This window comes from Ascaphus truei, chromosome 1, assembly GCF_040206685.1.
Source record: "Ascaphus truei isolate aAscTru1 chromosome 1, aAscTru1.hap1, whole genome shotgun sequence".
NCBI lineage: Eukaryota > Metazoa > Chordata > Amphibia > Anura > Ascaphidae > Ascaphus > Ascaphus truei.
Genome location: NC_134483.1, coordinates 150453560 through 150470366, shown reverse-complemented (window position 1 = coordinate 150470366; position 16807 = coordinate 150453560).

Sequence of the window (16807 nt, the reverse complement as noted above, 5' to 3'; positions counted from 1 at the left end):
GGACGACACACTTGCAGCAAAAAACAAATTCAACAAAATAAAACATATTTTTTTAATAAACAGAATTACATTGTTTTTTGTGTGTTGTATATCAAAGCACAACTATTGCATTTGTAGGAATTACTAAAAATGATCAATATAAAAATCATAATTTAAATTTCATTATGAATTAAAAAGTTACACATTTGTATCTGCACTGCATAATAATTTGAGATTTGTACGTACTGTACAGTAATAGTGAAAATGGTGTTTATCTCATATCAAGCTGAGTCTGTCTGTAACTGATCATAGACTAGACATGTCTAAATAATATGGAAAATAACAAGGAATTCCATGGAATTGCTACGGTGGGAACTTGCTAGGGTATGCTTTTTTTAAGTGACCTCTATCAACCCAGCGGTAAACTCAGATTTAACATACACTCTACTTATCTTCCAGAGTTTGTGGGCCTCCAGAATTAATCTGACAGCAAAAGGTGAAAGCTTAAGACAGCAGAACAATATAGCACATGTAGAATATATTTAACTTACTTTTAAATCCAGCTTTTCTTGTTAAAGGTGAAGGAACGAATTGCACTAATTCCTCTGGGAACCATAGGCTGCCCTATTTTCTAAGATTTATTTTAGGAGATGCACTCTAAGTGCACATTCTTTACTTTCATGAGAACTACTGAACACAAATAAGTCAGTTTTTCAAGAATTCACCTGAAACCTAAGAAACTGTCAACATAATATTTTGTACGGAATGTTTAAAAATATTTAATGTTTTAAAGGACTGTAAATATACTAAATATTTTGAGTCTAGTTACCGTTTCTCCAAACCCATTTGTTTTTAGAAATCTCAAGGCAATTACTTTTAGGCTGTAATTTATGGTACCATCTGTTTTTTTCCCTTGATCTCCCTGTTGCATTATTATAGTGAAACAATACTGCCTTTCTTATTTAGCTGTAGGGTGGAATAACTATAAACTTTCTCAGAGTAGAGAGACAAGAGTGGAGAATGATTTTTTTTTATGCATAAGACAATACATTATTCAAAATCTAAAGTTAATCAAATTTGCAAAAAAGGGCTCTTATGGCAAGTTTATAATACAAAGTAATACTAAATAATAAATATATCGAGCCGATTTGCCTACCAAAATGTTCAGTATGCCGAATAGTAACAGAGGCAGAAATTGACCTCTTTGGCATCTACAATACATAGACATTTAAATGATAGGCTCAGTGTTGATGTGCAAAGCTTACAATTTAAAATATCACTATAAGTCAGGGGTGGGCAACTCCAGTCCTCAAGGGCCACCAACTGGTCAGGTTTTCAGGATATCCTTGCACCAGCACAGGTGGCTCAACCAGTGGCTCAGTCGAAGAAGTGGCAAAGGCAATAAAAGTCATGAAGAATTGGAAGGTCCCTAGGGAAGATCAAATTGCAACTGAAATCTTGAAAGAAGCTGTGGAAGGAGCAGAGAAAATTCTTGCAAAACTCCTCACATGCTGCATGAAACAACAGGAAAATCTCAGAACAATGGAGCAATGCCGTAGTTATCCTCATCCACAAGAAAGGAGAAAAAGTGGACCAATCACTTACAAAATTTGTACAAAGATACTCGATAATCGTCTGCAACAGACCCTGGATTTTGCCCAGCCTAACAAGCGAGGTTTCACAGCAGATACAACTCAATGGACAACATCCAAGTTTTTCAAGAAATGATTTCCCAACGTAATGAATACGATAGAACCACTCATTTTAGGATTCATAAATTACGAAAAAGGATTTTATTCTATCTATACCTAAGTGGTTTTAAAGGAATTAACAAGACAAAGGATTGAGCAATTGTACTGTACATTGATATTATAAGGAACATCTAAGAGAAATTATACAGAAGAAAAAAAAACTGAAATTCATGAAGAGAGAGCTGTCTGCCAATACAACGATGCACTCAAGGTAAAGTCAAAATATTCTGTTCTATTTATCTATATCTATATAATTGAAATTTGTGAGATTGTTAGTAGATGTGGGTAATTTGATTAGTCCGTGAGTCCGCCCGCCCATGGCCCACTTCCCCCACGACTCTCATTGGCCAACAGGTACGCTGACATCACAGACACACCTACTCCACTGTGACACACACACACACATACTGCCACAGAATCTCACCCCATCACACTCACCATACCTCACCACAGCTCACCTCCCCGCTGGCTCCCCCCCACCATCACCCCCCCTCACCCACAGCTCACCTCCCCACTAGCTCCCCCCCACCATCACCCCCCCTCACCCACAGCTCACCTCCCCGCCATCACCCCCCATCACCTCCCCGCTACCTTCCCCCTCGGCGCACCTTCCCCCCTATGCCACCGGCTCACAATATTAAAATGGCGCTCCGCACTACTCCATCCTGGCGGATGCCACAATATTAAAATGGCGCTCCGCACTACTCCACCCTGTCGTCACTCTTACCGCATGATTTCAACTGTGCACCCCTCTGGGCGGCGATCGGAAGAGGCTGCTCTGCCCCTCCCCCCGTGGCCATCTCCCGGAGGGAAGGGCATGTCCCGCGCGGCCGCCACTGCCCTGCTCCCCCCTGTTGAAGGGGGAAGGCGCGCCGAGGGGGCAGGTAAGTGGAGGGGGTGTGGAACTCGAATGGGAGGGTGGTGGGGTTTTAAAATGGGGTGGTGGTATAAAAGGTTGTGTGTTTCCATTTTTGGTGGCTGCTAAAAGAGTAAAAGGCAGGTCAGGTCAATGTCAGAGAAGGATATAATTATTATTGGGTAAGAGGGGTGCACAGTTGAAATTGTGCGGTAAGGGTGACTCCTGTCCACTGTCGTCGTCCCCCCTCCTGTCCACTGTCCTCCCCCCTCCTGTCCACTGTCCTCCCCCTCCTGTCCCCCACCTCCTGTCCCCCACCTCCTGACCACTGCCCCCCCTGTCCACTGTCCCCCCCTGTCCACTGTCCCCCCCCCCTGTTTACTCTCCCCCCCTGTCCACTGTCCCACCCCCTCCTGTCCACTGCCCCCCCCTCCTGTCCACTGCCCCCCCTCCTGTCCTCTCCACTGCCCCCCCCCTCCTGTCCTGTCCACTGCCCCCCCCTCCTGTCCTGTCCACTGCCCCCCCTCCTGTCCTGTCCACTGCCCCTCCCTCCTGTCCACTGTCCCCCCCTCCTGTCCACTGCCCCCCCCCCTCCTGTCCACTGTCCCTCCCTCCCTCTGGGGGGGGGAACAGAGAAAAAGGGGGAGCACAGAAATAGGGGGAGAGGAGGGAGCGGGAAATTTAACTCCCGGGCAACGCCGGGTCTCTCAGCTAGTATTATATAAATAGTAACAAGAGACATACACCACTGTGAAGGAAGGAAGAGGATAACTCACTTGCTCTTCCAGGCCGAGGAAGACCACACCCTAGCTTTCAAGTCTGCTAGGGTGTATGAATTAACTCCTGATTAGAAAAGGGTTTAAAATACAGATAAAGGCAGAGCTTCAGTACTCAGAGGGATTCCCTGGGAACATGCTGTTTTTGTTGACCTTTTACACTGCTGCATATGTGTGTTTGTTTGTTACCTGTTGTTCCCAGACTGGGAAATAAAGGACTTTCTTTTAATTAGAAACTGCTGTGTGAACTCATCACTTATGCTACCCAGAAGATCAATCTGTCACAACCATAAAAAAACAAAAATAGACAAATATTGAACCAACAAACAGTTAAAACCAATAAAAAAAACAACTGAGACACAAAGGGCATAGCTTGAATAAGCACCAATAGTAATAGAGTGCAAGAGAGTGGACCGCTAAAGGAAGATGGCAAAGAAATCCATTGAATCTAATACTAAAATCCTATCCAGGTTCTCCGATGTATCCTAATGTGAACGGAACACTACTGTACATAAACATTGAATAAACACAGTATCATCCAATGCATATACATATAATCAGAGCAAAGTAAATTATAAATGAAACAGGATAAGAGTGGAGGAAGATGAAAAAGATAAATAATAGTGTCACCAATCCTTATTATAGTGTAACACTTTTTCCCTCTAATGTGAAGGGTCTACTAGTGCTGGTGGTACCTGTCAGCTCACAGGGATCTGAGCCTCCGCTACTGGGAGCCTGGGGTAACGAATATACTGAGTGGCAGTGCCTCCACCTGCACGGGATCCCAATTGGATGGGATAACCCTGAGCAGGAACTATTAATAACAGTCCACAGATTATAAGAATAACAATAATAACATTTACTGTAAGCAATAACCATAAACCACATACAGGCAATAGCAATACTAATGGTTACAGCTATTATTGTCCCACCACCGTGTATCCCCACACCGTGTCCACAGTACCAGAGGTGTCCTTTTGTCACTTCACCCAATAAGTGTCCCCAAAAGATGCCCACCCCTCTAGGCGTGTTCAGCGCCTTATTATAACGGTGTTGGTGTACGTTTGATGAACGGTACCTGCCGGGTGTGTCCACACCAGGGCGCGCTAACAACAAGAAGCAGGGGATCCGCCGAACCAACGATATCCTCCGCTGGATGGGATGTCTCCCTCTGGAGTGACTTCCCCAATGATGCTCGCTCACTCTCTGGCAGTCTGGTCCCAGACTGCTGCAGCAATAGTTCAAATGAAACCACTGTGGCACTAAGCTGGCTAACCACTAAAGGGGCAGGATACCTAACTGAAGGGGCCGTCCCTAAAGCAGTCACAATCTAGGGTGAGTTGGGGCCTAACTGGGGCCTACGGGATCTCTGGCCTATTGCAGAGGGTCACAGACCCCTGCACCTATACAACCTCCCCTCAGTGGCCCAGCTCCAACTGACAGCAAGCCCCCAGAGCACCATCTGTAACAACTGCCTCAGCAGGGAATCCTAACACTCCATTGGCCAAGCCTAGTCACCTGACACCGCAACAACCTCCCTTCTCCCAAGCTACAGCGGAGGTAAAAGCCAAACCAGGGAACCCAGGCCACATTACTATCCGTACACCTCCACTATTTCTTGATCCGAGTCATTCCGTTCTCAAGCATACAGAAGCCACTACTTCAGCATAACCATTATGTGGTCTAGGTATGAGCAGGAGGAAGTGCATGTCAGGAAACACCAAATGCACATTAAACTGGCAACTTCAGCTTTGTCAGGGGAATGTACCTGTCATATTTGACGGCAGCATTTAAATGATTCAGAGAATGACATTATAATCCGGAAATACAAAGCTATAAAAACAGTGTAACCAAATAACAAATAACAATTAATATTCAATCCCATAGATACAGTACTGGCAAGTACCAATCAAACAACAGCTATTGTCCCAAAAAAACTGAAACGTTGAACTCTTCAATGAAGCCAAGGCAGGCCACTGAGCCAATATTAAAGAATCACCTACTTTCCCTGTGTAGCAGGTGTTTCTCAACATGGCCTCTCCTGCCTCTCAATTAAGCCTTTTCAATGCCGAATATTATCATCCCAAATGGTTTTCCTTTGGGTTTATCCATAAAGGGTTTGGCTACACTTGTAATCCTTTTACCTTTAAAAAGATCTTTCTGTGCATTCTCAATACTATTTACATGTTCTAATGTCCTTCATCGCAATTCCCTGGACATCATACCAACATAGGTAAATTGTCAGGGGCACATTATTGTATAAATGACTACTTTAGTAAGGGAAAAAGGTGAAGTTTGGTGGTGCACTGCTACGAAACAAGACTGGACTGCTGATGTATGAAACACACACATTTTAATGGTAGATACAGGAACAGACAAAGAGAGCCACTCTAACGAGTTTCACGCTGTCAAATAGCGCTTTATCAACTAGAACAGTTAGAATAGACAGGACTTGGAGGACCCATGAGGACACTGAGAAAAACATCAGGACCAACAAGGGGACCTCCGTTAATATCAATAACTGATAATTCCTCACTTTGTTATGAAATGTGAGTGTATTGCTTCAGGTTTTATTTTATTAAATCTTGAAACTTAATGCACTAGGTGTTTTGCGCTTCGCAGTGCATTGCCTTACTAACTGTAAAGACATTCAAACAGTGACATTTAATTCCACACTTTTTGGAGCCTTTTCACCTTTTTCCATGTAACTTCACTACCTATTTACAGTACTTACTCCCTGTCAGGAATAATCCTGACACAGTTTAGGAGTTTTCCGCTCTCCCCTTCTGTTCCTTGTCTGTCCACGGATGTGGAGCTGTTTCTGTCTGTTCTGGGTTTTCCTCTGTCTGTCTCCACTTGGGTGCTCCTGTCTTCTGTCTTGGCCTGCCTTATAGTTTCCTGTTTCCTGCTTTGTGTCCCTGTGTTCCCTGACTTCTGCTTTAGCTTGTTCCTGTATTTGTTCCTGTTCCGTAATAAAGGCTCTTGCCTAGGATCTGGCTTACTCCTTTCTGTTTCCGGCTCCATGTTCCCAGTTCCTGCTCCCCTGACCTGTTCCTGCCTTCCTGCTGCCGACCCCTACCTGGACCTGACTACAATCCCTGCCACCTGCAACCGCCTGTGGATCCCAGGGGTCCCGTGGGCCAATAGGTGGACACAACATCATCAGGGGGATGACATTGCGGCTTCCTATTGGACAACCATAGATACCATCTTTGAAAATACAGGAAGGAACACCAGCAACCAAGTCAGTAGTGTACAGTAAGTATACCGGTTAATATTCTGTAAAAAAAAATCCATATGTAAAATTGATTGGATTGCTCCTTTAACCCTTTACTTCTCCTATTTTAGGAAATTCAGCCATGGCTAATGACCCTCAATGACATTTAAAATGTCAAAGCATGAAAAAAACACTATCTAAATGTATGCCCTTGATTTATCATGGAGGCTTCCTATGAGGGGTTAATTTGCCCTAATCGGCACTCCTATAATCTTCAGGGTCTCCAAAATGTAATACAACTATTTTTTAAGGGTGTTCCATATTCTTGGCTCCTACCGCCCAATGTTCCAAAAGGGTAATGAATGTTCAAAAAATAAAGACATTGAATATTCTGCATTAAATAGGCCAACCAATGTATTATGACACATTACTTTGTCCTGAACCCCAGCCAAGTGTGTGGATGGAAAATTAAGTTCTGACACACAGATCCACAGGTCCTTAATTCTGAATGTATCAGCACTACTGCTATTTCAGGGAGTCTTACTCTTTACCATACTGGAAGCAGGGCTTTAGTTTATAGCACATCTCAGCAGCAGAGCAATACCCTTTAGCTCCTCACTGCTGTACAGAGGAAACAGAAGTAGTGGAGTTCACAAGTTCCCATCTGATCTCTATCAGCCCCATGTGCTCTGCATTGCTTTAAAAAAAGTAGGGATGTGTCTCATTCATTAACCAATCCCTTCCTATGTATATGCCAGTCCCATCCAGTGAGTGCATGCCTGACAACCCAGTGCAGTTACTCCCTGTGTATATGCCAGTCCACCAAGTACCAGCCCCAATGTGTGTATACAAGTCCACCCAGTGTGAAAGTTCACGTGTATTATTATTATCCTTTATTTATAACACACTGTAACAGGAACTTATCCTTGTTTCAATAAAGCTGCCTCTAGTGGTCTGAGAAATCCAGCAGAGAGCTGGTTAATTGCAGCTAGTCAATTAACCAGCTCACTCTGGGTAATCAGAGGAGGGTAAAAAAAAACCTGCTAGGGACAGCCCGAGAGACTCCTTAGCACAGTCAGAACCATGCTGACAAAGGAGGGCTGTCTTGAGCACAAAGGAGACCAAACCTATATTCCTGGACAAAGAGGACACAGAAACCTGCCAGATGTTGTGCCCTCAAGGGAGCAGCAGGACTGCACCTCCTGCATCTGAGGTTTGCCCGGAGAAGCCAGACCAGTATACTCAGATAAGACTTTCATATATATTATTCCCTGGTAGCATGTTATATGTTTTGGACTGGGAACTGGCCTATCCAGCCAGTCAGATTGTTAGGGCATGTACTTTGTATTTAGTCTCCAAAGTGGAGTAGACTTTCTTTTTGTATGTTTTGCCTTGTTAAAGGGACAGGCTGAATAAAGCCATGTTTTAATTTCCCCCAAACTGTCTCCTGGTGTGTCCCTCTGCACATGCCTCTTACACACAACAACATATTCCGAAGCGCAGTACAATGGGATGATCCAGTTCCCAATCTGTGTGTGCCTGTCCACCCAGTGCCCACCCCTTTGTCTGTCTCATACAATCCATGTGTCACTGCCAGTGTCCTTCAGAGTGTGTTTGTGTGTATATCTGCTGCATGCATTTGACTAGAGGATGTGTCTATCAGTGACCCTTTTTGTGTGTATACTTGTCTGCTAAAGAAGTTTCCCCTTTTCAGGGAAAACAGGATAAAAATCTGTTATGCCATTGGGTGCTGTGTCACAAAGATTTCAAAAATCAGCTAGAGCTGTCCCTACACAAAAAGGTTGAGAATCACTGGCCTAATCCAAATAGTTTCTATATATCTTCTTTCAACTTGAGTGGCACAAATTGTGGACATTTGGCACTTGAGAAAAAGTAGCAAATTTGTCAAAGTCACTCAAGTTGTGCTGAAAGCCTGACCATGCAATATTAGTAGCAGATCAACAAGGTGGCCATGAATGCACTCTGCTAGTATTTTAAGTATCTAATGTTTCCGAAACTTTGTTGCACCTTTTGTACCTATTTTTGTTTAATATATTCGCTTACTCTTTAAAAAAATAAAAGTAGTGTTGATACACCTTTTCTGTATGTTTATTTTTATAGAGCTCAAATGGAAATTTCTTCAATCAATAAAAGATAACTGGAAATAAACGGCAAATGAATGAGTCCTGTGCATTGGTCTAGGCTATGAATTGTGGGCCACATTGCTTCAATACGTTTGGCCTGCAAAAAGCCTACATCTCCCGCACATTATTGGCTACAGTTATGTTTCTCACAACTTTATGGGACAAAAGGAGAGGGAAATATATCAATGTCTGCAGGTTGGGATATGAGGGGGAAATTTGCTGGTGCAAACAAATGATTTAAAAAAAATTGAAATCCAAGTAGTGGAGTTTTTTTCAACATTTAATTTGATACATTTTGAGCTGTTTTTATTCATAATTTTCCTCAGAGGTTTACAGCTGAATGAGTTGATTAATAGCCCCACTAGGTTTGCATGATATGATCCAACAAAACACAGTAAGAAATATGTAGAATACACAAATATTTAGTACTTAACAGTGTATAGTGAGAATCCAGATTAGTAGTGTTGTATTAGTATAGTGTAGAGTGGACAATTGTATTACCGAGGTCCAAGTATCTCCTGAAGTAGAGTAATTTGACAGGTTAAAAGTGTAGTTACATATTCCACTGGATTCCAGTTCATTCAAGTAATTTTGCATCCATAGTGAAACTCCCTAAAATATTGGCATTGAACCCTAGTTGTAGATTGTTTCAGATAGAGGAAATACTCAAAACAATTTTACTGCTCCAGGTTGGTAAATAACTAGCATGACGGCACACCCCCACACTATGTAATATGCCAGATCTTCTGCGTAGTGTAAGCTTGTGGATGTAGCTTCCAGTAGCACTGGCAGGGAACAGAATGTAGACAGGTGTCTCTGGCAGCTGGAAGAGGATTTTACAATAGTTTAGCAGACTGTGGCTGGATTAATATGTTGATGTAATTTGTTTTTCAAAGAATTAAGTCACTTGAAAAAAAATATATAATTGAGATTTGCATATTTCAGATGCTGTTTTCCTGTGGCATTTTACATGCCCTTATACAGTAAATATTTACAGAGAACATACACGTATGCAATCTGCTTTTATTAGGATTGCAATGGCCAAATCCCATTTTTAATCATGAAATCCCTTAGAAAAACATAGTTAGCGATGAAGTATACGCCAATTTAAAAATAAACAAAAAATGTCTTCCTTCAAAGATGTTTTACAATAATCTATCTACATTTTAAGTGTAAAAAAAAACAAAAACTACTAATTTTTCCCAGATGAAGATGCTGCTTTGAAAATGTAAATGCAACGGGAATTGCTTACAGATTAACTAGACCTGTTGATTAATAAATAGATACACAGATATATCAACTGATTCAGTTCCTCTGCGAAATATTAATGTTCACTGACAGCAGCTGGTTACAATGGTGAATACAAGAACTTTGGCAAAATGCTGTTCAAAGCATTCATCTGGACAGTGACCTTGAAAAATTGCCCTTTATGAGGTGTGAATTCAATCTACATATCCACTTAGGTTTTGTCATTTTGACAGCAAAGACTGCCAGCTGTGCTAAACCTCTTCGACCGTACTAGACGGTCTGTATCCTCAACATCTGTTCTCATAAGGGTATAAGCTTCAGTAAACTCATCTTAAAAGTGAACCGTGGGTTAAATCACATCATATCAATGGATATGGGTTTAGAAATGTGTACATACATGCATACATACATTGTGTGTGTGTGTGTGTGTGTGTGTGTGTGTGTGTGTGTGTGTGTGTGTGTGTGTGTGTGTGTGTGTGTGTGTGTGTGTGTGTGTGTGTGTGTGTGTGTGTGTGTGTGTGTGTGTGTGTGTGTGTGTGTGTGTGTGTGTGTGTGTTTACTTATATTTAGGTATATATATTTCTACATGCAATTTTAAATATTATTAATGCATAATTATGTATGCATAATATATTTGTAATTATATTTACCAAGGACAGAGTCTTGCACTGCCAACTTTCCCCTTAACCCCTCAACTGCTCTCCCCTACAGTACTCAATGTGAACCAGAAAACAAATGTTTCAGAGAGTTGGCTTTGCTTTCATTTTGTGCTAGTGAACTCAGCACAGGAAGATCTTACCATTGAGAAGAGACAAATAAGAAAGGATGGAAAGTATGTAAGACAAGGCACACTGCCCAAATCCTAGAGCTGATAGTTCTAGTAAGACCAGATGTTTTGCAATATGGTCAATTTGCATGAATGTTCCACTGATAATGATCACTATATATTTTTTTTATTGTAACCACATTCATTAATACAAAGGAGTTTATTTAGCACAAGCGATATGTGTTGAAGATGTTAAATACAATTAGGAGATTGGTAATGGTCAGTTGTATTTATTTTGTAAGCTTTTAGGCAGCATTTTTTTCTTTTGATCTGAACTGCTTGCAGCTGTGATCAGAGTAACTAGCAATGGTGATAGATGTTTACATTACGAGAAATCATTTTGTGACCTACTGTACTAAGAGGACCTACAGATGCAGCAGACATTATTACTCTTGCTGGCTCCTTGCAGTAGGACATACAGTACACAATGTGCTAGCGGGAAAATAAGCCATTGTTTTGAATTAGCCTTATACAGTATGTGAGAAAGGGATGAGGTGTATGCGCCCATTCACCTGCTAGTGCAATAACAGCTGCTACAATTGTATAAGCATCGTGGGTTGTATTTTATCTGGAGGACTTTGAAGCCATCCAAATTAAAAGGATGTAAAAGTAAAATGATTGCATAAACACAACAAGCATAGTGCAGCATGTAGACTGATCTTTTAACCCTGAATTGTGCGGCAGAAAATAGTTACAACATCACTTTAGCACAGTACAGCATCAAGGTGAAATTGGCCAAGATTCACTTAAGGTTGTTAAATCAGCAATAATATTTAATGCTATGAAAAAAAAAACAACAATGGGATATATTATATTATTTAGGGGGTAATTCTATATACAGTACACTGAAGCAGCCGTTCTGGCCATTTTCAGTTGCAAATTCCCATAGATGTTAGTGGCCACTTCAGAGTATATAGAATTTAACAAACCATACACAAAACCCCAGCAAGCTCATTTTAGGAACCCCTGAGCCCCCACAAAATATATATGTATATAAGTGTCAAAAAGGAGAGCTATTGAGCGTGGCAAATTATACAACAAGCGACAGAGAAGCTCAATGCTACATCCAATATGACAAAAATACACAGTAAAATACTTATATATTCTGAAAAAGTGTCATTTAGTTTAACGTAAGTATGCAGAAACAGGTTCTGAGTATCGGTGCTCAGTGAGTTCAGGACACATATAGTATAATGAAGTCCTGAATAATAAACAATGGAATGTTGGACAGGCTCTGATAAATGTCCAGTAAGACCCTAGGACCGAGTGCATAAAATGCTCCTATTAGGGATTGATGAGATAACAGTTCATGTGATGATGACAGTCAGTTACTGAATGTATATTCCTGTCAGGGTATATCACTAGAACACTCGCCCTGGAGTAGCACTAACATAAAGGTCACAGTATCCTTATCTTGATAAAGAAAAAGGGAGTACTCACATATTTGGCAACCCATCCTGTATGTGTGCATCACGCCTGTCAGTAGCAGAGAAGGTAATCCAGAGGATAAAAGCGGAGCACAACTGTAGAAAAAAGTTGTCCAGGCTCTGCGGTTGATGGTGCACATAACGGGAGACTATCATTTAGAGAATACACTGTCCTTCAAGACATGAATGATTTACTTAGAGAACAGGACACCAATGAGTTACAAATTCCAGATGTGGAGGAACAATTTAACTTCTTGAGGAATAGTAAACATACTGACTTCAAAAATAGATCTTTTTCTGTCCCACATTTGGAGACCTTCGAGAAACTAGTAGAGAAGGATCTCCAAACTCTTGCTAGGGGTTTCACTTTCTCCAAATCAGCGTATGATAACATCTCTAGAGAGGAACGACAATGTCTACATTCCCTCAAAAATAGAAAGGAGATTATAATCAAGAATGCAGATAAGGGAGGGGCAGTGGTGGTGATGCACATTGATGTCTACCATTCTGAAGCTCTCAGACAATTGAATAATGTGCAGGCATATTGTAAACTAGATAGGGATCCCACACTGCCCTACCTTGCTGAAATTCGGGATTTGATTGATCTGGGGAAAGAGTTGGGAGTCCTGTCTAACCAAGAATCCATATACTTGTACAATCCTTTTCCCACTATACCTATTTTTCACCATCTCCCAAAGGTCCATAAGTTTCTGGTCTGCCCTCCAGGCAGACCTATCATATCGAGCATTGGATCTTTGGGAGATGGTCTATCTAGGTACGTGGATTATTTTTTACAGATTTTAGTGAAACAGCTTCCCTCTTATTTGAGAGATTCTCTTGATTTACTTTCGGATATTCAAAATATCACATGGTCCAACACTTATATGTGGGTCACACTTGATGTGACCTCATAATACACGATAATAGATCACACCATGGGAACTAGAGCAATTAGTCACTTCTTGAATTCTTCTAACATACACAGCACAGAGCACCTTTATTTTAGATTGTGTTATGTTTTTATTACAACATTACTTTTTATTTGATAAAACATTCAGCTGGTCATGGCTGATTTGGAGGGTGGCTCCTCCTCCCTAGTTTGAAGCTCACCCCCTCCCACTTTTAAATGGTTAAAAGCTCACTCCATTGCATTTCCCACTCTCAGGGGAACTTGCTTACAGGTTGATTGCGACAAATCTAATACAGAGTGCTTTTCCTGGCAATGTACAGGTTAATAAGAGCTTCAATCAGACTTAGAACTATGCAACTAATTTTGACAGATTTATTATAAATCATTCTTCCTGGTAATGTACAGGTTATTAAGAATTTATATTAGTGTTAGGTACCCTTGAGATGGGAAATAGCTGAAGCGCTCAAATGCAGGTATATCTCAAAATGATAATAAGCCAGACCACTGTACCAGGGTACTAACAATTGATATAGTACCTATTGTGTCATATAATGGGTACTATCCTCCTGAAGACAGGTGGTGTGTGGTGCAACCCACTCACCATATGTCTCATTGGCAGGTTCCCCTGAAAAATATGCAAATACTCACATCCTGGTAGGGCAGGCAGGCAGGCTGTGCAGCTACTCAATGCAATACAGGGAAAAGGGAGACCAAAAAGCGCACCAGCACAAACGGAGCAGGAAGAAACCAGAACAAAAAAATGATTAAAAGGGCACTTTAATGTGGCAAAAGACCCATCCAATGCATTTCGAACGTCGCAGCGTTCTTGAAAAAGAACGCTGCGACGTTCGAAATGCATTGGATGGGTCTTTTGCCACATTAAAGTGCCCTTTTAATCATTTTTTTGTTCTGGTTTCTTCCTGCTCCGTTTGTGCTGGTGCGCTTTTTGGTCTCCCTTTACCCTTGAGATGGGGTCTGCCGTGTAGGGCCTCAAGGGCTTACAACACTTTGGCCAAAGAGTTAAACTAAATTACCATTTTATTCAAATGATATATATATATATATATATATATTTATATATATATATATATATATATATATATATATATATTTAGGCACTGTACCGTGTATATGTATCATTGGATGTGCACTGAGCTCTGTCTGTGTTTCATGTTCTGTCTCTGGTTTAAAAAAAAAATTTTGATAAACAATATTTTTTACAGACACAGGGCACAGCAATGGACACATCTTTTGCACCTTCTTACGCAAACCTAGTTATGGGCTTCTGGGAAAATATACACATTTTCGGTGACAGTAATCCTTTCAGAGAATATATAGTTTTTTATCGTCGGTACATAAACGATTTGATATTAATCTGGTGTTGGGATTTACAGTCACTGTTTGCTTTTTTTGAATATCTGGATGATAATGTATATAATTTAAAATTCACTCATCATGATACCCAAATTGACTATTTGGATTTGCATCTCTATGTGGATATAAATTTGAGAATACAGACCAATATTTTCAGAAAAGAGAATTCACGAAACTCCATCTCAGAGCCAATAGTGCTCATCCTAGGTCACTACTTAGGGGCATCCCTAAAGGACAGTTCCTTAGACTGAGAAGGATCTGTTCCACGGAAGAATCCTTCTCAGTAGAGGCTGAACAACTTAGATTGAGATTTAAAGATCGTGGCTATAGTGATGGTGACATTGGGGCGGCCTTTGAACAGGCACTACACACTGATAGAGAAGCAAAGAGAAAAAGGGGGAGCACAGGTTTGAGAGATGATAGGAAAATATACATTCAATGTGAATAAATCAAATATTCCTGAATTGGTAGGAACAGGGGTGGTGATATGTATAATATCATAAACACTTACACGGCCTTGTGTAAATGCTGTCACGTAGGGGTCTTTTTCCTCTCCTCCTTCTTCCTTCTTTTTCTTCCTTCTTTTTTCTTCTTTCTATAGTGGTTTTTCTGCTTTCATCCGGATAGACACCTCTTCGGTCTCTCGACGAGGTTCAATTATGGTGTCACCCTCGGAGCAAGAAATAGACACAGATTAAGGGACAAATACTGGTACAAAACAAACCCAATTCAGGTGTGGTGGGAAAAAGGTAAATGCAGAAAATACTGCAAAACACTCACACGGGCGAGTGTGAGTGCACTCCTGGAGGGGGTATCTTGATCCTCCTCACTTGTGAGAATTCATATACAGAGCTCTACTCCTCCAAATAATATACCATTGGTGGGGGAAGGGAAAGGGATATATCAAAGTTAAAACAAAGATACTCACATGGCCACGTGTGAGCTCACACCGTGGTTTGGTATCTTTAAGCCTCCTTCTTTAAAGTCCAACACTGCTATCCGGTGGAAATGTTCTAAGTGCTAAAAATAGCCAAAAAATGACTCTAAAAATGCCGTGTGACAACTAAACTTTAATGGAAACAAAACATATAAAACACAGTCTAAAAAGCACTTAGTTTACCAAGACATATGTGCCAAGAAATAAAATAAAAGAAAAGGCCAGTCCTAAGGGAACTTTCGCAGGTACTCAGGCACTCAGCTAGCTTTTCCCGCATCCAGGCTTTTTGCTGGGTTCCTGCTTCCTGCTCCTCACGGTGGCCGCAAACGTCCCAAAAGCTTTAGGGTCTTGAGCTACGCGTTTCGCCCTCGTTTGGGCTTCCTCAGGCTTCGTAGAATCTACGGAGCCTGAGGAAGCCCAAACGAGGGCGAAATGCGTAGCTCAAGACCCTAAAGCTTTTTGGACGTTTGCGGCCACCGTCGGGAGCAAGAAGCAGGAACCCAGCAGAAAGCCTGGACGCGGGAAAAGCTAGCTGAGTGCCTGAGTACTTGCGAAACTTCCCTTAGGACTGGCCTTTTCTTTTCTTTTATTTCTTGGCACATATGTCTTGGTAGACTAAGTGCTTTTTAGACTGTGTTTTATATGTTTTGTTTCCATTAAAGTTTAGTTGTCAAACGGCATTTTTAGAGTCATTTTTTGGCTATTTTTAGCACTTAGAACATTATCACCGGACAGCAGTGTTGGACTTTAAAGAAGGAGGCTTAAAGATACCAAACCACGGTGTGAGCTCACACGTGGCCTTGCGAGTATCTTTGTTTTAACTTTAATATATCCCTTTCCCTTCCCCCACCAATGGTATATTCTTTGGAGGAGTAGAGCTCTGTATATGAATTCTCACAAGTGAGGAGGATCAAGATACCCCCTCCAGGAGTGCACTCACACTCGCCCGTGTGAGTGTTTTGCAGTATTTTCTGCATTTACCTTTTTCACACCACCTGAATTGGGTTTGTTTTATACCAGTATTTGTCCCTTAATCTGTGTCTATTTCTTGCTCCGACGGTGACACCATAATTGAACCTCGTCGAGAGACCGAAGAGGCGTCTATCCGGATGAAAGCAGAAAAACCACTATAGAAAGAAGAAAAAAGAAGGAAGAAAAAGAAGGAAGAAGGAGGAGAGGAAAAAGACCCCTACGTGACAGCATTTACACAAGGCCGTGTAAGTGTTTATAATATTATACATATCACCACCCCTGTTCCTACCAATTCAGGAATATTTGATTTATTCACATTGAATGTATATTTTCCTATCATCTCTCAAACCTGTGCTCCCCCTTTTTCTCTTTGCTTCTCTGTACCAATAA